Here is a 24,889-nt window from a genome sequence, read left to right on the forward strand (position 1 = left end):
GTTTCTGAAATTCCCTGTGGCCAGACTGGCTCATCTTTGAAACAAGCTGGCTGCTATGCTAGCCTCTCAGAGACCTAAGGGTCGTATGCAATTGTGTGTAGACAGTGTCAGGGTCCCCTGAAGTCTGGATCTCAGCCCAAGGAAGGCACGCAGGGTCCAACCACCTGGAGGCCCTTTGGATTGAGACTGCAGTCCCAGTACACACATCCCCAGACACACACAGGAGGGTGACAGCGGGGGACAGGAATCTGAGACAGGACCACCTGGCTGAGACCCTGGACCTGGGCACATTGCACAGAGTGGACTCTCAGGAGGGCACAGAATGGCGGCCACATCAAACAGCTGTGCTTCAGCAGGGGTCTGGAGGGAGAGGCTGGGGGCCAGATGAGGGCCAGGGCATGCCCCCCCGCCAAGTGCCGCTTCAGTCAGAGTGAGTTGAGAGGTGGGTAGTCTGCTAATTGTGACAGCTCTCTATTTATTTTACTCCCTGTGCTTGTATGTATTTTCAATTCTCCAAAGTTGCTGGGTGCTGAGGAAATATTTTTATAATATTTACCACATGAAGTTTTATGTTGTTCGCACTCTATAAATAAAAAAAATAAATAAAAGATTTGGCTGAGAATGTAGCTCAGAGGTAAAGCACTTACCTGGCATCTGTGAGCCCTTGAGTCTGACTCCCAGTACCACAAAACAAACAAACAATTCACAAGAACAACAAAAACAGTAATTCCTGCATTCTAGGAGGCAGAGGCAGGAGACTTACAAATACGAGTCCTGGGATGTAACTCAGTTTGAAGGCCCTGAGTTCAAAATTCCAAGTATCATAAAACAAAAACCAAAATAAAATAAAACAAAAAAAGCTCTCTAGAAAGCTGGCTGTGGTGGCGCACACCTGTAATCCCAGCACCACTTGGGAGGCTGAGGCAGGAGGATCGTTGGGAGTTCAGACTGCCTGGGCTGCAAAGTGAGCTCAAGGCCAGCCTGAACTGCATAGTGAGACCCTGTCTCGGTAAGACAAAACAAACAAACAAAACCCTCTCTAGAAAATACACATGCACGCGCATACACAAACATAAACTCCTATCCGTGGTTGTTTGGAGGTAGAGAATGAGTGGGAGGGAGTCCTTAGGGACACATTTGCTATGATCCTGACATATTCACAGTTGCTAACCCAAAAAATTAGTAATGACAATAAAGAAGGAGTGGGATCTCTAAGTCCCATCGCTCTCCACTTAGCTCCGGTTTGTGTCCTTCCTAGGCTCTGAACTGCAGAGACCCCGCTGTCTTCTCTGGAGCATGAGCTCCCCTGGTGCCTGGCTGACCAGGCCCCTTCCATGGAGATAAGCATGCAGCATCCCCCCCACTCTGAGGTCGGTGGCCACGGTTCTGCCACCTCTCGGCTGGGACCCCCAGCTTTCTCAGGGATGCGGGGACAGCCACAGGTATCTTCTCTGGGTCCCAGAATGTCCCAGGGGTCTTTACAGAGTGCTATGGAGTAGAGTTCCTGACATGCTGATTGCATGCCATTCGTGTCCGGGAGCCCACAGGACCTCCCTTTGTCCTCATCTGGTTTGCTCTTTGCAAACCAGAGACTTCTGCCGGAGAGCTTTGGTGGTGGCCAGCCTGCTGGATGCTCACTTTCATGCAACACAGCCTCAAGCCTCTCTTCTCCATGTCACCAAGTACTGGGCTCAGAATTTTGTCACCTTAGGGGTTGAGGATTTAGCTCAGTGGCATAAGTTCCTGCCTTGCAAGTGTGTGGTCGTGAGTTCGATCCCTGGTACCAATAAAAAAGAAAAACAAACAAACAAAAAAAGAATTCTGTCACCTCATTCCCCTTCCCTTCTGGGAATGTTCATCTCTGTCCTCCTTCCTTAACTCACCCTCATTTCATTGCCTGTTTTAGCACATTAAAAACTATTGTCATAACAAAATACCAGAGACTGAGTAATTTATAAAGAGTAAAGGTTTTTTGGCTCATAGTTCTGGAGACTGGGAAGACCATGAGGCACTGGCATCTGTTTAACATCTGGTGAGGGCCTCGTACTGTATGCTTGCCAGAAGATGGAGGGCACTACACTTCCAGAGAGAGCTAGTGTGCCAGTAAGGGCGTCCTCTTCTCTTTACAAAGCCTCTAACACTGTCATGGGGGGCCCACCCTCCTGACTTCATTTAACCCTCATCATTTCTCACAGATCCCACCCCCAAATCCCTTTCTCTATGAACTTGTGAGTGAGCTTCTAACACACGAATTCACAGCAGGCACACTCAAGCATGGAGCCTGAGTCTGCACAGCTGTAAAATGAGGGTGATGCTCCTGTCACATGGAATTGTTACAACCAGGCCTCAGGAGACAGAAATGCCTTTTTGGATCAAGAAAGAGTGCAAGAGCGACTGTGGTGGAGAGGAACAGCAGGGCGCAGAAGCTGGGCCATCTGAACTGCTAGGAGCCCCCGCGACATCTGGAACCCAGACGCAGGGGCCATGAGACAGGCGGGCTCTGGGGAGAGACCTGGGGCCCCAGCGGGAGCAAACAGGGCTCCATTCTCTGTTCTTCGTCAAGGCTCTGGGGAGCCCAGAGTTTAGGGAGATGGTAAGTGGGAGAGAAAATTAAAGGCAAGAGAAGTCTAAGGAAGTCGTCAGAGCACAGCCAGATGAACAGAACCCTGAGAAAAGGAGGCAAAAAGTAATGCCGTAAATTACAGCTTAAAAGCCTCGTTCTGGGAAAATTGCTTTTTAACAAGCAGACAAGCTCTATCAATAGCATCTACCGTATGTTTTTATAAAGTGCAGAAATATATTTTTAAAAGGCCAGTAAATAAAGTTCCTATCGATTTGAACTCAAGTGTAATCTGTTTTTCTGTCTGCCACCAACACTGGTAATAAAGCAGAATCATGTAATACGGTATTTCAGCTAATGTGACTATACATCACTGCAGGGATGCCCTGTGCCGTGGCGATCTATCATTTTCTATTGGTATTGCTTAGCTGCAGAATTTATAAACTTGCTCCAAATTGATGCAATGTTCAATTTTCTTTTCCAATTTATTTTTGGTTGAGCCAAGCAATATTGAGGCCTCTGAGGGAGCTTCTGAGCACCGCCAGATGTTACCTGGAAGCCCTGGTCCTCCTTGGGAGGACTGAGGACAGTGCCACCTGAAACACCACCTTCCACCGGAAGAGCCACCACGTCCTGAGAGCAATGAGTGATGGAGGACAGCTTCTTTCCTGGGGACCCTGGGGCTGGACGCTATGTGACTTCACCAGGGAAACACTCTCGCTGCTGAGTCAGGCAGAGGCTGTTCTGGGGCTGAACAGTTGAGTTTCGTGCTGCCACTCATGGGTGTGGGGAGAGAGATCTGGCAGCAGAGACATCCAGCCTCTGCATTCTCGGGTCGGGTCTCTGCCCATGAAGAAGTTGACAGGCCCCTAAGACCTGTCAGGTGGTGCTGGCTTCTGATCCCTAGACTGAAGAGACTCTCAAGTGCTTTAGAAATCAGTGGTGACTGCCTCACTCCCCAGCTTCTTCCCTGAGGTGAAAAGAGCTGGTCCTTGCTCAAGCCATCTGGTCACTGCATTCCTGGGGGAGTCATTCATGGAGGCCTGAGCTAAAAGCTTCTCCTCAGCCCATCTCACAACATTGCAAGCACCCAGTTTCCTACGTGCAGTACTTTATGCTTAAAATAGCTAGAGTGTGGTTTCAGTTGTCTGCGAGTAAACACCGACTGACACAGTGTTTGGAACCAGGAGAGGCTGCAGGTGGCAGATCCTCCTGTTTGGGATTGGTTATTTGTCTGGTTAGGTTTGAAAGTCTTTTGGATCCAGCCAAGATGGGGTACTGAGGATCTGGTTTACCCTATCTCCCCAGAGAATGGAAAAACTGAACAGGATATGTGAAACCATATTTTTTCGTCTTTAAACTTCTGGCAGTACCGTACAGTGATCAGCAAGAGAAGGGAAATGAATAAGGTGAATTGTACAATTAATCTGACTTACCCCGGATAGAGTTTCTAGATTTCAGTGCAGGGACTGGGACTCAGAGAGCCTCATGAGTTGAGGAGATGAGAGCTGGAACTCCAACATCACAGTACCTAGCATTCCCACAGCAGAGAGAAAACCACAGAAATTGCAGAAGGCTCTCCTGAGTTCTCACCTGAGTACTGATCAGCACTTGTACAGAAGGGACCTGAGTCCAAGGAAAGAACTTGCCAAACAAAGGAAAAGCTCAGCAGAGCTTGTGCAGACTGGAGAACAGCTTTCCAGCAGCCACAGGAAGAGAAAACCTTGTAATTCGTGGAGCAGCAGCTAGAGCACTCAGCAGTGTGACAAACCCGGCCCCATGACTGTTCTCATCTCCCTTGCTAAATCTTTACAGTAAGCCCCAAAATGATTGAATTACTATTAGGAAGCCTAACAATATGTCAGGACAAAGCTCAACAATATTTATAAGACGATAGTACTATTTCACACCTATGTAAATTTACACAATGCCCAGCTCCTAAAAAAATCACTAGGCATGCAAAAAAGAAACAGCAACCATAACAAGGACAAAATCAGTCAATAGAAACAGACCTAGAAATGACACAAATAGAAGTAATAATACAGAGTGTCTTCAAACAGTTATTATAACTATATTCTACATGTTCAAGGAGGTACAGAAATGCTTAAATATTCCCAGAGACAGGCAAATATACTTTTTAAAAGACCCTCACAGAATTCTAAAAAATACAGGTTTCAATGTCTGTGATGGAAAAATACACTGGATGGGATTAAATAGAAAAACTATAGAGTTAAACATTACTACACTGGAAGATATAGAAAGAGAAACCATCCAAATAAAACCTAAAGGAAAAAGATGGGGAAAATCCAAAATATACATCAGTGAGTTATGAGACATCTTCCAGTAGCCAAATATACATATAATTGGAGCCCTTGAAGGACGAGTCAGAACATATATCAGAAGACATAATACTAAAAAATATTCCAAATGTGACTTATTAAAATAAAACTAAACAAAACAAAAAACCCTACAAACTCACAGATTTGACAAGCTCAACGTAAGAAATGTCAGCAAAAGATGCATGAGGAAAACAAAAATAAACATTATAATCAAGTTGCTTAAAAACCAGTGAAAAAAGATGGAAGATCAGGTTATCATTTACTGATGCAGTTTTAAAAAAAAAACTCGTTTCTTTTTCTTTTCTTTTTTTTTTTTTATTGGTATTGGGAATTGAACTCATGATCACCTGCTTGCAAGCAGGTGCTTATGCCACTGAGCTAAATCCCCAGCCCCAAAGCAAGTCTCTTAATTAACCAACATGATTGCCTAGAATGACATGCATTAGAAGTTCACTGGCAGAGCTGTGTAATAGATGATCATATTGGAAAGAGGAATACAAACATGGTAGAATAAGGTGGCTGCTTCTGATTAAAGTAGAAAGATTAGGGCTGGGAATTTAGCTCAGTGGCATAAACCTGCCTGGCAAGCACGTGGTCGTTGAGTTCCATCTCCGGTACCAAAAAAAAAAAAAAAAAAAAGAAAGAAAGAAAGAAAGAAATATAAAGATTAAAGAAAAAAAATTCCAAGCTAAGGTTTAAATTCTTGGCTCAAGACACAATCAGAAAAAAACAAGAAATAATGTACTTAGGACTATCCTAAAAGAATCTCCCAAGCCATGCAGCTTCAAGGTCAACAAAGCTGAAATCAGAAATGGAATCCAATCCCACAGATTGGTGAATTACAATGTAAGTTAAGTTCACAGCCTTGTGATTGAACCCCCTAAGCCTCCCTTTCCTTCAGAAGCTACCCCTAACCCTGTGATCCTGGCCTGGCAAGAGAATCTCTGCTCACTCTGACCCCACACTTAGACACCTCACAACTTATTCTGAGGTCAGGCTTTAGCGCGTCCTAGCAAGATGTGTACAGAATCAGATCCTGAAACACTAGACCTCCACACCCCAATAGCTACCATGTGCTTTATTACATTTATTGACAGGAACATGAGAAACATATAGTAAGGGGCTAGATCAGAGAGAACAAATAATCTTTGATTGGGCCACACCGACCAAGATGAATTCTAGATCTAAAGAATTCGTTGGATCATATGGGTGTGATTCGGTTGTCTAGCTGGACTACCTACCAGCTGAAATCAATAATCATACACCAAATTAAACTGAAGCAACAGAAGGTCCTCAATGAAATATACAGGAAGGAATCAAAATACCCACAAAGCTGCAGAAATGCTGGAGTCTGTTAACACACGTGGTCCCCTCATGAATGCCCTGACTCTACCCTCCAAGAACATATTTCCCTCGTGAGCATTTAGAAATACGTTGGTGCCAGGCGTGGTGGCTCACGCCTGTAATCCCAGCACTCGGGAGGCTGAGGCAGAAGGATCGTTTGCAAGTTTGAGACCAACCTGGGCTATAAAGTGAGCTCAAGGCCAGCCGGAACTGCACAGCAAGACCGTGTCTCAAAAAGACCAAAAAAAAAAAAAAAAAAAAAAAGAAAAGAAAAGAAAAGAAAAGAAATACCTTGGTGAGGAAAATATAAACTTTCATTCCTTCTTCCTTGATTGTCCTCAGAGTTTATCTTCAGATTTCAGCAGTTTGCCCAGTCTAGGTGGTTTTTAAACAAATCCTGATTAAGAGTCTCTGAGGTTCTTGAATCTGTGATTTGTTGCCATTCATTACTTTTGAAAAATTCTTGGCCAAAGATTTCGTCTGCGCTCAGCCTAATGGCATTCAGGTTATACATGGGTAAGACCATTTGCTTGGGTGCTCGGTTCTGCTCCCCACCCTCACACATAGTTCTTTTCTCTCTTTATGCTTGTGTAGACCATTTCCAATTCTGTCTTCAACTTCACTGATTCTTTTTCTTTTATTCTTTTTAAATATAAAAAATTATATTTAATTTGCTGATAAGTTCATCTTAGGTTCCCGTTTCAGTAACTTGTCTAATTTTGCAGGCTTGATGAAGGTTCTGCCACTTTTGACAGATTATTTCCCGGGAGATGAGACCTATCCCTGAGACCAGCCTACGTGGCCTGGCCCTGCTTCCCAGGGGTAGATTTCTACCTGCAAGCCCACAGCCTGAGCCTCCTGTTGCCTCCTCTTCCTTGGGGCAGGTCTGAGGTGTGGCCTAAGATAGCTGTCTGAAAGTTGCTGGTAGGTAATGCAGTTGGAGAGATCAGACTTGTTCCTAACACATTTTCCTCCGGCACAGAGTAACGGAAGTGCCATCAGAATGTACGGTGATGTGAGAACCCAGGGGAGGAAGGTGTGCTAACCTGGGAGAAGAAATAATGAACAGAGCTTAGGAACCACCGTCCTAGGCCTAGGCGGGATTGTGATGAAGGTGTGAAGCCAGGAAGTGCACGGGTAGGGCTAACACCCATCGGTCATCAGGAATTGGGGGATTTTTGTCCCTGCTAGTTCCCAATTTTTCACCCCAAAGGCTGATGTGGCTGCAATGCTCAGTAAGTTTGTCATCAGAGCTCCATCCCGTTTGCTGAGAGCACTGCTCAGGCCACCTGGAGTCTCCTCTGAGCTCCCCTCATCACCCAAATTACCAGTTTCCTTCCAGTCCCACCCCACCCCACCGCACCCCATCCCAGGGGCAGGCTCGTCCTCTAACTCACTTTCCCGACTCTGTGTTCAGAGAGTTTTTTTCTGGATGCCCATTCCCTTTCCAAGCTGGCTCACACGTCCTTGGTCTGCCTCTCTGTTATTGTTGAAGCAGAGGCTCGGCAGTTCTGCAGCCCCTGCCACCACCTCCTTTCACCACTGGAAGCACTGTCATTACACACTTGTTAGGAGGTGGCAGTGCAAGAAGTGGAGTTTCACAGGCACTGGATGTTTCAGCTGTGTCACCACCAGACACACATTATGGTGTCTAAAATTCCACAAGCAGTGTCTCCTTCAGCTTGCTGGTTTTTAACTTACATTGTTAAATAGTACTAATATATATATACTATATATTAGTACGTGGTCATTATATATTCTTTCTTTTTCATTTATTTGTAATATGTAAATTAAAGTATCATATACTTAGATAGTTTTATATATATTTAAATATATTTTATATATATTTAGATATATTTTATATATATTTAGATTTAGATATAAATTGCTAGAACAAATATAGAGTCATACCTTGGTACTTGACTGCTTTAACATTTGTCAAATTTGGTTTTTTGTTTTGTTTTGTTTTGTTTTTTTGTCTTTTTCCCGGTACCGGGGATCGAACTCACGACTGCCTACTTGCAAGGCAGGCACTTATGCCGCTGAGCTAAATCCCTAGCCCCTGACTGACTCATTTTGACACAAAAATTTTGTTCCACTACTCATCATTTGTGGGTATTCAACATACAAGCTAGAATTCGCTGGGATCGATTATCTTGTGATTTGACATCCTTTACAGCCAAAGCAAGTTTTTGGTATTCAGCATTTTTGGTATTTGTCCTGCCTCTTGGAACCAGTGAGAGGTGAGCACCAAGGCGCCACTGCAAAATGAGTAACATAGCTGTCCCTTGATATCCACAGAGGTGGGAGTCTGGGAAACTCCGTGGATACCAAAATTCACAGATGCTCAAGTCTCCTATGTAAAATGACAGCATTTACACATACTCTCCATAAGCTCTCCCCTATCCTTTAAAACAGCTCTAGATAACTGCTGTGGTCAGGGGTTGCAAGGAGAACAATTACACACAGGACACATATTCATAGTATTATTACAATGGTCACCCAAGGAGTCAAATACAAACAAACTACAGGAAATCTGTCCACAACACTAGACCTAGAAAATTCAGCCAAGGCCTGGATCCTATGGCAATAACCTGCATGAGTTCAGCTGAAAACCTAGAGCCCATGACAACAATTCATGCGAGTCTGTTTAACAGATCCGCACTTGGAAGGCCCAAAGGTCAGCAGTGGAAGTCAGAAAGTCTGTGCCAGTGGGGCAAAGGAGTTGTGCCAGCAGGCTGAGGGTTCTGTACTGAAGCCAAGAAGTGATGCTCAAAATAAGGACCAAGGCTCCCCCGAAAAGTACCACAGCCATCCTCAGTGAAAATGACATAAGAACAGCCGAGTACATGCCAGGAAGCCAGCGCGACAAACTTCTTCTGGAGGTTAAACAGCACACATCTTCCTCTGTAGAGCAAGAAAGTGATGCTCAGAGGAAGGACCAAAGCTCCCCAAGTGAACTGCAGTCATTCTCAGCAACAGGGTCCTGAGTTCTTCTGATGATAACAGCTGAGTTCACATCAGGGGTGCCAACATGACAGCTCTGCCAGCTCCTCTGCCAGCATGCCAGCTCCTCCAGGGGAACCAAGGGCTCCAAACAACAACACTTAAGAGAACCCACAACACTACTCTTCCTCTTCAGGTCTCCTTTTAGGCTGGCAACTTTCCTCAGGTGGGCCATCCATGCTCAGCACCACGCTGATTCACTTCAGCTGGTGTTTAAGTTGATTACCAGTGACCAATCCACTACAATAACCTATCATATGTAATATAATATTTCATCATATGATTAATATAATATTAATATAATTAATATAATATTTCATACTATAATGTTTCATTATAATTTGCTCTCACTCCATGAGGGCAGCACTAATATAATATAAATGCTATTACAAATAATTATTACATTGTTTTGTTAAATTTTTTCATTCAGATTTTTAAAGAAATCTTCATATTTTCCTGAGGTTGGTTGAATCCAAGGATGTGGAATGTGTGGCTCTGAAGGGCAATTGTATATCTCTGTCTGTACTTTCTTGTGTGTGAGAATGTAGATCAGATACCCAAAGATACTAAGGCTTAGCGTAGACACGGAGATGCAGAAAAGATTTAAGAAAAGTATGGGGGAAAACACTTAAAATCAAGTAAAGCCTATTTATTTTGCTAATTAAGAAAACACAGCCAATTTCCTCCTCGTCTTCCTCCTCCTGCTTTCACAGTAAAACTGTTCCACGGGGTGCAGTTGGTGCTTGCCTGTAATCCCAGCACTGGGGAGACTGAGGCAAGAGAATTTCAAGTTTGAGGCCTGCCTGAGATAGTAGTGAGCCCTGTCTCCAAAAACTAACCAATCAGTCAACTAATAAAATGAATTTAAGACTCTTCACCTGTATCACAGAGTCCTTCGGGAAAGACAACATTTTTAGTTGTCATGGGTCACCCTCTGTGATGTGATGCATTTCAGGGGAGCAGACACAGATGGGGGTGACACTGAAGAAAGTGAAGACACCACATCTGCGGGGAGACAGATGCGGGCTGAGGGCCGAGGTGCCAAAGGGAGACTACTTGGTTACTTCATTCACACTCATCTCTGCCATCTTGACCCTCATTTATTAACTCTCTGGCTTTGGAATTTGTAAAAATATTGTCAAGCAATTTGCTTTTCTTATTCAAAACTTACATCTACCCTAGAGGATGGGTCTCAGCAATGCCTGTGGTTATCTGGTGAACAGCGGAACCACCAGGGATCCTGGCTGTTGTATAGGCTCCATCACCTCCCGCCAGCGTGACCCTGGGCAAGGGTCTTTGCTTCTGCAGACAGAGGGTCATGGCAGCCACTGCCCCACACACAGAGCCAGCAGGAAACGGGGAAGGGGTGTGAAAAGAGCGGGCTCTCCATGTACAAGTGACACAATAAAATGACACATCCTGCAGGACAGGTGAGCACCACACAGGGACGGGGGCAGGAGGAAGGTGGGAGATGAAGTTTAACTGAACAGCTGCTATGGGAAAGGCTCTGGCCTCTCTCTGGTTCCTCTGAATAGGTTTTCTCTTTAATCCTCTCAGCACCTCATAAAGCCTCTATTATTACCCACTTTTACAGGTGGGGAAGCTAAGGCTGAGTGACTGACACAGCTATGCAAGCCTATTAGCTACAGAACTGGTCCACGCTCAGACCTGCCTGCTGAGCCCGCACTGCCCCTGCTCTGCCCTTCCCGGGCTCCTTCCTGGTCCCCAGCCCTGTGGCAATCACACCAGTGCATCTATGTATGGCGCAGCTTGGAACCCAAGCCTTTGACTCACAGCCTCTTTCTGAGCATATTTACTCTGAGTGTAGATATAACTCCGATATTCTGTTATCAGGTTTCCCATCCTGTCACAAATTAGAAGGACCATAAGGACACTCATCAGCATTGACAGCAGCAAGAAGTAACAGATGACAGGAGAAAAATAAATTTTAAAATATAATTTTAGCAGTCTTGGGTGGTTTAGGGTAAAGGCAAGTAGCCCCGTGAGTTTTCTTGATCTTGCAAACATCACTGTGAGAGACACTGGGAAAGGCTCGCCTCCCTTAGGAACACAGTGCAGGTGATTTTCTCCCTGTAAGCCTGGCTCCAGGGAAAGAATCTCCACTTGGGTGGGGGCCCTCGACCTCGGGGAGCCCCGAGTCCTTTCCCCAGGATCCACTGAGCCCCTGTCCTGGAACAGGGCCCAACACACATTCGCAGTACCCTAGGAAGCAAGAGATGCAACAAGTATTTGTGTGTGCTGAAGACTCAGAGGCAGCAAGAGGAAGCAGAGGAGGAGAGTGATGGGAACTTAGAGCACCCAATGCAACGTGGTCATGGGTTGGTCTTTCACTTCAGCAGGTGGCCATGTGCCAGGCAGCCAAGGGGACTCAGCGGCAAAGCTGGCTGGCGCTCTCTCTCTCTCTCTCTCTTTCTCTCTCTCTCTCTCTCTCTCTCTCTCTCTCATCCCCCACTGCACTGCCTATGCTCTCACAGGAGGTGTGTTGTGTTCATCTTCATCTCTGAATGCTGGGGAGGGACAGGTCGGCCACCTTCATGTAGCTGACACTATTTTTAACGCTATCTATCCGTGCTTTATCTACACTGTCCTACATCACTGAGGCCACCGCTGGTTTCTAATTCCTTGTCCTCTGTGATTAGTGATTAGGGGTGTTTTGTCCATTTTCTGTTGCTATAACAGAATACCCAAATCTGGGTGCTTCTGTAGACTGATAGTACTAGAGGCCAAAAGCCCAAGAACAGGGAGATCCATCAGTTTGTCTTTTGGTGAGCACCCACTTCCCCAACCGGCTAGGTGACAACATGCTGGAGAATTAGAAAGGGGATTCTCATTGGCAGAAGACAGAGACCATGTGGTGAGACAGGAAGTCAGAGGAAGACTGGGGGGCCGGGCTTGCTCTTTTGTCTTCCCTCTCAGTGCTGGGGAGTGAACCCAAGGCTACTGCACAGAACTCCAACCTTAGCCCTCTTTTTAATTTTGAGACCAAGGGCTTGCTACTTTAAGTAGTTCAGGAGGGGCTTGAATTTGTGATCCTCCTGCCTCAGCCTCCCAGAGTGCTGGAGTAGGGGCACGCACCACCAAGGCTGGCTCAGCCTTGCTCTTTCATTACAATTTGCTCTCACTCCACGGGGCCAGCACTAAGCCCTCCCAAGGGCAGGTCTTCAGTGTCCTACGCACCACCTACGAGGCCCAGCTCCTAAAGGTCCCAGTGCCCCTGTCATGGGCACCATGTCCAGCACAGAAACTCTTGGGGGACAAACCCCGACCATACCACGGGGCAAATTCTCCTTCCAGGTATGGCCAGCCCTGCCTGAGGGGTAGCCAAGTAGGAATGTAGGACAGAAGCTTCGGAAAGCCAGCCACCAACTCTGCTACGACAGGAAAAAAAGGCGCTTCTGTGACAGATGTTTTTAACAATGACATGAACTCATTTAACAAAAGCTAAGTCATGTTCTTTAGACTCTGTTGAAGAAGACGAGGCTGTCTGTTACCTATTTTAGAAAGACTGCCATAAAAAGTGATTAAAAGGAGTTTGAATATGTAAATAGGCAAGGTTCAGCTCTCTGGACGAGGGGTGTAGGAATAGCTCGTCCCCAAGTGTGATACAATGGCATCGCCACTTTGCTTATCACAATTTAAAAACAAATCAACCTCCTGACTCCAAGCCCTGGGTCAGTTCTGTAATAGACCACGCTAAGGTCCCCAGGTCCCACCGGAAGCTTATCATAGGAGGCAGACAGAGTGTCCCCTGTGCCATGTGACCTTGAGAAGCTGTGACAACTCCAGTTACTTCATTTGGGGTCTGATGCCTTCTTCACCTCTCCCACCTGGCTCGGGCTGCAGCCACAGGTTTGTCACCAGCCCTAGGTCCTCTCCAGTCTCTGTTGCTGCAGACGTCCTGAGCTCCTTCTGCCTGGGAAGAGTTAAGGCTTCAACACTTCACAAAGGAGCCAAGGGCTTGCAGGTTCCACTGCAGCATTAAGTAAGAGTTTGTAACAGGCAGAGTCCCTGCAGCACTGCAAGCGGCAATTTTCCATAGAACAGGAAGTTTTCTGAGCTCCCAGAGCCTGCCGGGCAATGCTGGGTCTGCACACACTGTGGGCAGGACAGGAAGGACACTGAACCCTGGACCTTTTTCCTAACACCTTTTAAATCGGGCATTTGCTGCCTGTGGGGCATGAAAGGATGTCTATGACCTTTTAGGAGCAAACCTCTAGGACTTGGATTCTATCTCACACTGATGGTGCCAATGCTCCTGGAGTTCAAGCTAGAAAAACTGCCCCCAGGAGCTCAAAAGTGCTAACAGTAGAATTTATTTACCTGCTATCTGAAGCCCAGCCAGGGTGCTGTGATTAAACACACAAATCTGAGAGCCAGGTAGCTGAATTCAAATCATATCCAAATTTGAATTGTGGTTTTATCACTCACCAGCTGTGTGATCGTGGGCCTGCTGCTTAACCTAACCTATTTGTGTCTTGGTTTCCTCATCTGTAAAATAAAGATGATAATGGCTGTGAAGAATACGACCAGCTAATATTGTTACTAGTGCTTGAAGCCATGTCTGGCACAGGGCCGTGTGTGCTAAATAAAACAAAAATCATCAGCAAAGGCAGAGATTGAAAAGATGTGGCATTTTCAAGAAATGTTATGCAGGCTCAAAGGCACGGGCTGACTCTTATTTCACCCCCAACTCCTCACCCCCAGAGGTGGCAATTCCTGAATGGGGCTGTAGGGAGGAGTGCATGAAGGGTTAAACCCTGAGTGCACAGAAAAACAAGTTCCATCTGGTCCCTGGGACAAAGCGACAGCCTGCAAAGCCCCCAACCCGGGCTCTTGCTCAAAGGACACATTGCTTTTTAAAATTCCAACTTGTGGCTGCCTCCGATCTATAAATCAACCAGCTCTCCACACCCTAGAGCTCCCAGCAGGATTTGCAAATGGCAGCAACACAGTCGTGTTCTGAGAATAGGCGCAGGAAGTCACTCTCCACCCATGGTACCTGGTCCCTCACGCTTCATCTCTGGCTGCCCTTCAAGGAGGACACTGTTCTCCCCTCGACAAAGAGGAAAAGCGGGACAGAGCGTGTGAGCAAGGCGAGGCGGAGGTGCAAGGACTTTGCTTTAGATGCCCAACCTCTGGAACTCTCCCCGGGGCTCAGCTCAGTCCCCAGCTTTGTTCATAGGTGCAACCGCACAAATGAAGATACTCTCCTATCTCTCCCACACCAAGACTGGGATCCATCTTTGGATACCAGGCTGGGAGTGGGAAAGGCTGCTTCATGAGAGCCATGGAACACTGCCAGCAGGTTAGGGGACCCTAACCAGAGAAGCAGGGTCTGTATCTAAGGCAGCTTACACCCCAGCATCCACTCTAGGACTTGGGGCCCTCCTCATATGGAAAGCAAGGAGTCAGGATGAGGGCAGGCAGCTTCCTGGGGCCCCTGCTAGTGTCCTGGCCTTGGCTTCCACCGCCCTAGGCACGTGTACGGAGGAGAACACTGAATCCAGCACGAGTGTTCACCCCACAGAGCAGGCAAGTAATTCACAAAAAGTTGGGCAATTCAAAGTTACGGTTTCCACAGCAACCAGCACTCAGACCATTTGGGGAGCTGAAGCCTTTTCCTCTTAGCGTTCACTTTTTTCTTCCCCAAATAGCATTTTTTCCTTATTATTAAAGTAATACATGTCTATTGGAAAACATATGGAAATTACAGACAAGTGTAAAAGAGAAAATAAAAATCACCCTCAATCCTACCACTCAAGGTGCTCCAATGCTAACATTTTAATGCATTCTCTATTTGTCTAGTTTTTTATTTTTGCATGCATAAAAAGATACAATTTTTGAAAAGCAGAACTAGAATGAAATTACTGTTTTATCATATGGTTTCTTTCACTTAAAATATATTGTAAGACTTCCTATTAGCCTTAAATGTTCTGTGAGAACATGATTTTTAGTGGCTTTATGTACTTTTTCAGATGGATAGAATCTATTCTGCTTAACCAGGGTATTATTGAGCATTTGGCTGGTTTTCCTTTTTTTCCTGCTATTTTAATTTATATTACAATGAACATCCTTTTACATAAATTTTTGTGTCTCTGATTAAGTAATCTGAGTGGAATAAATTCCTAGAACTAAAATTACTGTCCAACCACAGTGGATATCTAATGGTCTTGGTACCCATTATTAAATCACCTTCCAGAAAGGCTGAAGAAATGGATACTTCTACCTGTAACACACCCTCTTTTAAAAAAAAAAAGGCACAAGCTGCCATCTGGTTACATAAAGTCTATATCATTGTTAAAATTTCTATTTGAAAATTATAAATAGAATTGAGTCCCCCCACCCATATTTGTAATGAACTTTCTTCTTTCTACAATCACCTGTTAACATTCTGTAATTTCTTTTCCTCGCCAGAGTTCATCTTTTCTTATTGACTTCTGAGAGCTCTTCATGCATGAAGATAATGATGCTTTGTGTACTTGTGACACATATGTTCTCTCAGTTTGTCATTGGGTTTTAGTTTTGTTTGTGGCTTTTTTTTTTTTGTAGCACAGAAGTTTCAAATATCGTTGCAACTTACATCTGCCCCCCTTTTTATGGGTCTGCTGTTTGATCTTTCACTGAGGCAGACCACCCCTACCCTGAGATAAACAATGACCTGGTTGTTGCTCTTTTTGTCTGCAGTGGAGAGGCTTGGGTAAACGTCCACAGCACCTGTGGTTCAGGCAGAGGTACAGTTGGTCATTTCCTTCCCCTCTGGTCCTGAAGCAACAGCCCAGGAGGCTGAGTCAGGAGTGACTGCCAAGCAGATGCAAGAGCTGATCTGTCTGCTGCTCCCACCTGTCTGCTCTCAGCTTTGCAGGCATCTTTCCACGGGGCCCTGGAATGTTGCTGGTGAACGGAAGAGATGAACAGGAGGAGGGAATAGCTGTTCCACGATTACTCTCTGAGAAAGGTACAGATCACGTGGCCTTGGCTCCCCATTTGAGGTGGGAGTGGTGGAGGTTGGGGAGCCCCAGATGTGTGGAGAGCTGGCAAGCAGCTTCCTGCATAGCGCAGTGGAAATCCAGGGCTCGGATTCCAAACCTGGAATTACCGTCATTCCACTTGCAAGATGAGCTGCCAGAGGCAGTTTTGCTGGCACTGCACATTGCCCAAGATGAGGTTTTCATAAAGAGGATGCGCTGGGGACAGAAGAAGCCCAGGGTGTCTTCTCCTTAAGTTGCAAATCTTCTCTTTAACCCATCCAAGGGCCACTAGAGTCAAAGCACCAGGCAGGATGGCATGATCCCAAACAAAGGGCAATTACATTGGGATTCCCCTCGGGGATGAGACACAGTTCACCAGCCCTCTGTCCGGCCTCGGCATCCTATTTCAACCCAGCCCTCAAATTTTCAACAAGGTTTACTGAGTGTCTTTTTCCTGCAGGGTCCAGACTCCAGCCTATATGTCCATTCCTCATTTCCCCTTCATTTCAACCTCCCCTTCCCCTAACATATCCACGAGGCACTGTTTTGCCTCAGCTGTCATGTGGCAAGGCTACACTGGTCACCTAGGTGGCTGAGATTATCCATCGCCCCTGAACACCATCACTACCACCATAATTGTGTTGTCAACTGAACAATTCCACCCTTAGCTGTGGGCTTTGTATCCACAATCTCTTAAAAATCTCCATACAGTAATCCTCATTAAACAAGAAGTGCCTACTGCGTGACAGACTCTGTCCTAGGGCTTGGGGCAAACCAGTGAGTGAATCAGGTGAAGAGTCTTGAACTTGTGCAGCTTATATTATATGGGTGAGAATGGACAAAACAAATAAGCAAAACATAATGCATGGAGATTAGACAGTGATAAATCAGTGGGAAGAAGCTGAGAAAGTTGAAGGGCCCAGGGCTGTCAGAGCTGGGACCTGCAAAAGGCCCTTGAGGATGTGAGCTTTAAGGATCTGAAGGGAGTGAGGCTAGGGCCGTGCAGATACAGAGAGGGAGTGACCCAGGGAGAGGCAGCTGCTGGTGCACAAGCCCCAAGCATGCCTGCTCAGGATACACCAAAGAGGCTGGGAAGCCAGGTGATGCAGGGAGGAAAGAGCCCGAGGTGTTGGGGTCAAAGGCTGGATCCTGTGGGGACTGAAGGCCACTGCCACACTTTGGCTTTTACTCTAGGGAGCTAGAGGAACTGGAAGACTTCAAGCAGGGGCCGGAGGAGATGTGACCTGCACATGAAGGCTCCCCGGGTGCTAGACTGGGGGTTAGCACGCACAGAGGTAGACAGAAGACCAGGTAGGAGGTTGTGACTGCAATCCAGGGCCAGAGGGTGGTGGCACCTGTGCATACACACCCCCCAGATGAAGTGGTACCAATGAGCAAGAAAGAGCAGGGATGAGGCTCGCCTGCTGGGTGTGACCCTTGAAACAGATTCATAACCCATGCTAAATTGAGCGAAAGCCACCCAGAGCAGGTCCCAAAGCTGTGCCCCTGCTGGTCTGTGCCAACCAGACCGTCTCTCACACTCGGACTCATCCTTCAGCCCGCAGGGTCTGCAGACCAAGGCGGGCAGCGCTCACCGTCCAGAATGCTGAGCTCTCAGACTCAGGGAGTGCGCGTGGTTCCAGGAACCCTTGGGCAATGTGGGGACTGTAGGTGCATTTTTCAAAAGCTTTTCAGTCTAGGTGGTGGGTGAGAGGCATTCTCAGGGCCAGTGCGGCCTCCACATGCCTATTTTCCTCTGCCCAGCTGTCCTATCCTGCCCATGTACCTCACTTCGGGGACATTTGCATCTTTATAGCAGGAGCAATTGGAAACTGGCAAAGGGGTGCAGAAGTGTGCACCCTAATCCAAATCACTGTGTCTTCGCTATGGGGTAGGTCGCCATTGTTCCGTGGCCTCTGTGCCGCCTTCCAGCCTGGGAGGCCCCGGCTGCGCAGCAGGTGCTCCGGTCCCTGATGACGGTCCCCTAGCTCCCTCTGGTGTTTATGCTTCCAACTGCAGCCCCACAAGCAGGCAGAAAGCCGCCTTTGCCCAGGGTCAGCTTCTCCTGGGTGGCGACAAGTCCGGAGAATCCAGGTTGGGAGGTCAAAAGTCCTAAGGCATCTCTTGGCTCCACCTTGGGTTAGGGGTCCCGACCAAATCCATGTGAAAAAAAAGACAGTTCCCATTTGTGCACCCTCTGCACCCCCACCTCTGGGTGCCACGTCTCCCTAGGCTAAATCACTTGACAATGTACAGCCACCATTAGCCCACCTGTGAAGGGAAGGCGGAGCCAAAGGAACCCCACAAGCCTCCCCTTCCCTGTGCTGCCTCCAGGGCCCGGTCGTGTCCATTGGAAGCCATCTCAGACCATTTGGGGCACACGCCAGTTTGCCCTTTTCCTGGCAGGAAGCAGGACAGCAGAGACGACTGTTAGGTAAGGGCTTCAGAGTCTACCCAGACCTCAGTTCAGATTCTGACTCTGTTGCTGTTAGGTGGCTTCAAGATTATGATAAATTTAATGTTCCAGAGGGCTTAGCATAGAGCCCAGCCACAGGGGAACAGCCAGTAATGCCACCACGCCGTAACTGCTTGCAGAAGAATGGCGCTGGGCAGGGAAAAGAGCACAATGTAGACGCCAGAGGATCCAGGCTCTAAAATCATCACCGGCATAACGCGTCTGTCTGACAGAGCAAATGAACATTTGCTGGGCTGTGATGAGACTCCAATTCAGTTCTGTGGACCTCAAATTCCACACCGTGGACAGAGACCAATGCCTGCTGATTGGTCTGGCTGGATTGGTGGGAGATGAGACCACAAAAGCACAGATGCTGTACAGTAGAAAGGACAATCGTGACAGGCCAAGTGTTTGAAGTCATGGTGCTCACTCTGTTATGGCCAAGAGATTGAACCCCATTACCCTGCACTCAGCTCTGTGTTGTGGCGTGGACATCCTCTCAGGGGAGCCACCAGTTTCTTGCTGGTCTCTCCAGCGCACAGGCATCTCTGCCCTCCATGGGTTTACATTCTACTGGAAATTCAGACAAAAAGCTGACACGAGGGGCAGGAGTGGGTGGCTTTCTGCCCACTCCAAGTAGTGACAGAAATGCCCAGTTAAGGGGACAGTGGCTGCCCAGGACAGCTGGCCTCTAACTGGGCAGAGACGTACAGTGTTGCCAAGGCTTTACACAGTGAGGAACAGGAGGCAGGAGTCAGAGTGGCAGATGAGGGTCACTACTGCATGACCCAGCTGAGGGACATTTGGGAGAAGGCAAGACCGTGAGAACAGGGGGACCCTTCAGTGGCTGCCAAGGAAGGGGGTTAGGGAGGGGTGCCGAGGCAGGGCACACAGGATCCACAGGAGAGAGGAACTACCATATGTCATGGCGGTACACGTGTCATTACACACTGTCAGAATTACAGAGTGCTCAGCACCCAGAGGGAACCCAGGGTCAACTCTGGGTGACAGTGGTATCAGTGTATCTCCATCAGCCCTGCAAATGAAACCGCTGCAGTGGGGGATGGTAGTGGGGGAGGCTGTGTCTAAGAGCAGAAGCACCTGGGGACTCGTATTTTCTGTTTAATTTCACTGTGAACAGAAAACTGCTATTTAAAAAAAAGGAAGGAAGGAAGAAAAGAGAAAGAAAAATGAAAGTCTACCCAGGCGTGGCAGTAAACATTTACAATCCCAGCACTCAGGAGACTGAGGCAGGAAAGTCGCCATGAGCTGAAGTTGGAGGCCAGCCTGGACTACAGAGTGAGTTCAAGCCCACCTGGAAGGCACAGCGAGACCCTGTCTCAAAAAAAATCTACTAACCAGAAATAATTTCCTTTGCCCAGTGATTTCCTCATTTGTGAAAGGGAGACAGGAGCACCTGCTCTGCCCCCCACCACAATCACAGGCCGACTGCGCGGTGTGGGGTGCCCTCGTGTGTGGGGAGAGACACACCCTGGAGCCAGATGCAAAAACAGTCCCTGCTGCACCCCATTCTCCCATCAAGAGGGCTGTGGACCCCTCATAGAGTTTCCCAACCCCACCGCCTCTCTCCTTCACCCCTAATTGCGCAAGTTTTAATAAATACTCGACTTAACACTTTCGGGAGGAGGGGCTGAGACACGGTTTCACTATGTAGCGCAGCGTGCCTTGAACTCATTATGTAGCCCAGGCCGGCCTCAAATTCACTTTGATCCTCCTGCCTCAGCCTCCTGGGTACTGGATCACAGGTGTGGGCCGCTGTGCTTGGTTATAAAATACTTTTTTTGAAAGTCTGCAAGATTTCTTCCAAATTCTTTAGACCGCCACATTCTTTCCTTGGCAACAGGTCACTGTAGCACCCAAGAGCATTTGTCCCTCTGAACGCTTGCTGCTTCAAGGGCCAGCTGCTGTTTTAAACTCGGGGAAGACTTTGCTGACACCCTGCCGACTGACTGCTGGGAACAGATCCCAGACATGTGAGGAGCCCCACACAGACATTTGCCAAACGGGCTTTTGAAAACCCGAATGCGAACCCCTTGAACTCTCTCCCTCTTTTTCTCTCTCTCTCTCAGGTCTCCATACTCCCCTCAGCGGGGCGGCCCACACAGATTTTTCAAAGCAACCCCATCTGATCTGAGACACATCTGGAACCGCTTCCCCAGCCCTTGACTGCGAGCCTCCTCCAACAGCGATCAGAGGCTGGATAGGAGCAGGGAGCAATTCGGCTGGCCCAGCCTCCAAGGCTCCCTTACACCGGCCAGCGGCCAGCGCCACTGCTTTAGTCCAAGGCTCTTGGGCAGCCAGAAGCACTGCAAAGGCGGGGCAGCACTGAGCACCTTGGTGGGAGAGAGCTGGGGATAGTGAGCCGGGCCTGGAGGTGAAGACCAAGACGCTTCCTAATGAGGCCGCCATAGAAGGAGGCCTCAGTCACCAGAGTGCGGAGTCCATTCCTCCACAGCTGCCCCTCGCTTATGGGAATGAATGCACTCTGTCATGAAACTCGCAGGGCTCTGTCATGTTTCTGTCCCCAGAGCACAGAGCAAAGCCCCGTGAATGAATGGATGACTGCGCTCACAGATGCATGAGCCCAGCATGAGCCTCAGGGACTGCTGGGGTGGACTCCGAGAGGGCAGCAGGGGACAGGCAAAGGCACAGAGGGCACCCTGCTGCTGTGCAGGACTTGGGCCAGCGTGACCCTGGGCAGCGCCCCTCCTCTGTCATCACAGGTGGACCCTGCTCCGAGGACGGTGACATCCGCCACAGGAAATTTCTTTGTAACCTGATTCGCCTCACTTTCCTTTCACCTGGTCCTGCCGCGCCGAGGCATCACTGGTAACAGGTGGCCGAGGCAGCCTGGGCCGGGTGGGAGACACAGCTGGTGACATTAGCAGACGTGGGCCACCTGAGCTAAGGAGCCAGGGACACGGGGCAGCGCCTCCTAGACGCGTCCTCCCAGGGGTGGGGGTGCTCTCTTCACCTGGCTTCCAGACCTGGCTCTGTAGTCACCCCCAGCTTCACCCCCAGCTTCACCCCCACGCCACGCACTGAGCTCCCACACAGGCCTCCCAGAGCCTCAGAGCCCCATCTGCCCTCCAGATAAAAAGCTGCGAATCAGTCACTCAGCTGGTGGCACACGCCTGTAATCCCAGCACTCCTAGCAGGCTGAGACAGGAGAGGACGACAAGTTTGAGCCCAGCCTGGACAACTTTAGCAAGACCCTCTCTCAAAAAGTAATTTTAAAAAGGGGCCTGGGGGAGTAGTGCAGTGCGAAGGCCCTGGTTCAATCCCCACCACTGCAAAAAAACAAACAAAAGCTCTGGTCGGGCATGCGGTGGACACACGCCTTGAATTCTTCCCAAAGCCATCACTTGGTGTGTTGGTGATGCCAGCCCTGTCTGGATTCCACCTTCTAACCCTCCCTCTGTCCTGCTAGAACAGTGCCAGAGAATTTGCCAAACCTGTGGCTTCTGCGTCTACCTTCGGTGCCTGAGCCTGGAGCCACCCCTCCCCGCTGCCCCCTGCCCCCTGCACCCCACTCCCTGCCTCAGGGGGAGCCCCTCATAGCTCTGCCACCAGCCATCCAGATGCCACCTGCACCCTCTCCCCCCCCCCCAGCAGATGGCGCTGCTGGCTGAGAGCGGCTCACAGGGCCCTGCTGGGGACATCCCACTCAGGCAGGCAGGGACCAAGACAGAACTTCCTGGCCACTTGCCACAGCCCCCCACTGATCTTTGCAGGTTCTTTGGGGTGCCCACCTTGACTCCGGCCAGGCCTGTGACACCCACCGGAACCTCCTCCGAGGAGCCGGTTCCAGCAGGTTATCGCCTCCCTCTGCTCTGTTCCTGTGCCCCCCCATCCTCTGGTCCCATCCGGCAGCACCCAAATATTCTCCGAGGTCGCTTTGCTCTTGGCAGCCAGCGCAGCCCACAGTGTCCCCATCTCACTTCTTCCCCTGTCCCCTCATTCAGGTCACAAATGACTCGCTGATGGTTAGGTACCACTCGTTTTTTGGTTTTGTTTTTGTATTTTTGTGGCACTGGGGACTGAACCCAGGGCTTCCTAAGTGAACTACATCCCAGCCCCTTTTTTATTTTTTATTTTGAGACAGGGTCTCACAAAATTACCCAGACTGGTCTCAAACTTGCAACCCTCCTGTCTCAGCCTCCTAGACTGCTGGTCTGACGGAAGTGAGCTGTCTTCTGTCTGACCTGATGTCTCTGGCTGGCTATTGGTGACAAGGCCTCATCTCCCAAAGTGAGAGGTTTCCTCATAGAGGCCACCCTGCCCAGGCGGACACTGAGGATCAAACTCCAGGCCTCCATCCCTTCCTTCTCTTGTGGCGTCTGACAGGCCTGCTCCTCAGGCAGCTGCCTCTGGGCGCCTGTAGAAAGCCCCGCTGCTGTGCTAGGTGTTTCCCACACCTGTAATCCCAGCACTGGGAATGCTGAGAATGGAAGATTGCAAAGTCAACCCCAATACCAGCAATTGAGTGACTTAGTGAAATCCTGTCTTGAAATAGAAAATAAAAGGGCTGGGGGTGTAGCTCAGGGCAAAGACCCTGGGTTCAGCACCCAATACTGGGGTGTGTATGTGTGCCACTTTTGTTGGCCCTATAAACCTAGTGTTTCCTTGTGTCCCTCTTGGGTGAAGGGCCATTTCTCGGGTTACTGAGGCTCCCTGGAACTGCCCAGTGACAGCCCTGGCTGTGACCTGACTGTGGCCAGGTCACTCCCATGTAACTGTGTCCCCTTCACTCCCATGTCCTGTTTCGATAACAAGTCCTAGGTCCTCTTCTTTCACCTACTCATCCCATCCTAGAAATCTGAGGGTCACACACACCCTCCTCCTTCAGTACCCCACAGTCACCGTCCACGGATGCCACCCCCAGAGTCTGGACTGCTGGCTCCCCTCCCATCCTTTCTTCCCCCTGCTGCTGTCCTCTGGGAGTGCAAATCCCAGCTTGTTCTATGCCCAAGGCAATGATCCTGTGATGGTGCATGCCTGTGATCCCAAGACTTGAGAGGCTGAGGCAGGAGGACCACTATGAGTTTGAGGCCAGCCTCAGCTATACAGTGAGACCCCATCTCAAAGCCACAGAAGAACCTCACATGGTGACACTCCTTCTCCCCCAGGCTGGCTTTAAGGTGAAATCCAGTCTCCTCCTTGGGGCCCATCCAACTTTCTGGGTTCCTCAGTGAAGTGCAGGCCCATCTCCCACTTCCCCAACCCAGCCACTGGCCTTCTGTCTGTCCCTTGCTAGGTGCTGGCTCTCAAGCCACCTTGATGCTTGCAGCTACCTGGCTGTCTCCCCACTATCCTGGGAGCACCTCGAATCAGCAGTGTGCACCAGTGTTTGCTGAGTCACTTCATGTCCCTGACACCAGATCGTCCCTGAACAGTGACCGCAGGCATCAGAAGCTGTGTGCTCTGGGCCCAGGTAGCACCCTAGGATCCCACTCTATGTGCTAAGACACGCAGGGGTGCCGATGAGCCCTGAGATCTGTGTCCCGTGTATTGGTGTCTGCACCTCCAGCCTCTCTGACACTGATGTGGAAATTTGTGTTCCCACCGTGCCTCTGAGGGCAAGGCAGTGGCCTCTAAGGGCAGCTGCTAATGCTGTTGCTGGTGAGTGACACTTGCCCCACAGTAGCAGGGCAGGGTTTCTGGCACCTCGTCTAAGGGTGACAGAACAGAGCCTGGCTTTTTTCATTTTTATCGGTACTGGGGATCGAACTCACGATTGCCTGCTTGCAAGGCAGGTACTTATGCCGCTGAGCTAAATCCCCAGCCCCCCAGAGCCTCTTTTGTCCCTTCCCTCTAATGCAATGCACATTCCCCACTACTGAAAAGCAATTTCTGCTCTTTCAAAGGATTCCAGCTGGCTGAGCTCCACTGGAAGGAGGACCCCACCCCCACCCCCCAGCAAGATGCTTCTCTGGCCCTTTCAGTCTTGGTTGGCCCGGGGACCTAGCTCGGGATGCAAAGATGCTGGCTGCTTAATGATGGGGGGGGGGTCACTGACCGCATCGTGGCTCAGCCCCCAGCCCCCTGTTTTCTGAACCACTTTGCCTTCTGTGAGCCCCCACCTCCTCTCTCTTCCTCCCTGCTTTTCTGCCTACCCCTGGTCCAGCCCTCCTGGGTGAAGGACAGAGAACCACTGCCTGGGACACCTGGGCTC

General features: G+C 48.9%; 1 protein-coding gene and 1 long non-coding RNA gene across 8 annotated transcripts in view; one reads left to right on the plus strand and one right to left on the minus strand.

Moving 5' to 3' along the window:
• Pebp4 (phosphatidylethanolamine binding protein 4) overlaps positions 1-24,889 on the minus strand; it is a 202,656-nt gene that overhangs the window by 156,452 nt on the left and 21,315 nt on the right. The window lies entirely within an intron of this gene.
• On the plus strand, positions 15,934-23,288 carry LOC134472721 (uncharacterized). Its single transcript, XR_010042648.1, has 2 exons — positions 15,934-16,225; positions 20,784-23,288. It is a non-coding gene; the product is annotated as an uncharacterized LOC134472721 (long non-coding RNA).

Source organism: Cavia porcellus, unplaced genomic scaffold (assembly GCF_034190915.1).
Source record: "Cavia porcellus strain 051 isolate PalLab524CR breed Dunkin Hartley unplaced genomic scaffold, mCavPor4.1 scaffold_24, whole genome shotgun sequence".
Taxonomy (NCBI): Eukaryota; Metazoa; Chordata; class Mammalia; order Rodentia; family Caviidae; genus Cavia; species Cavia porcellus.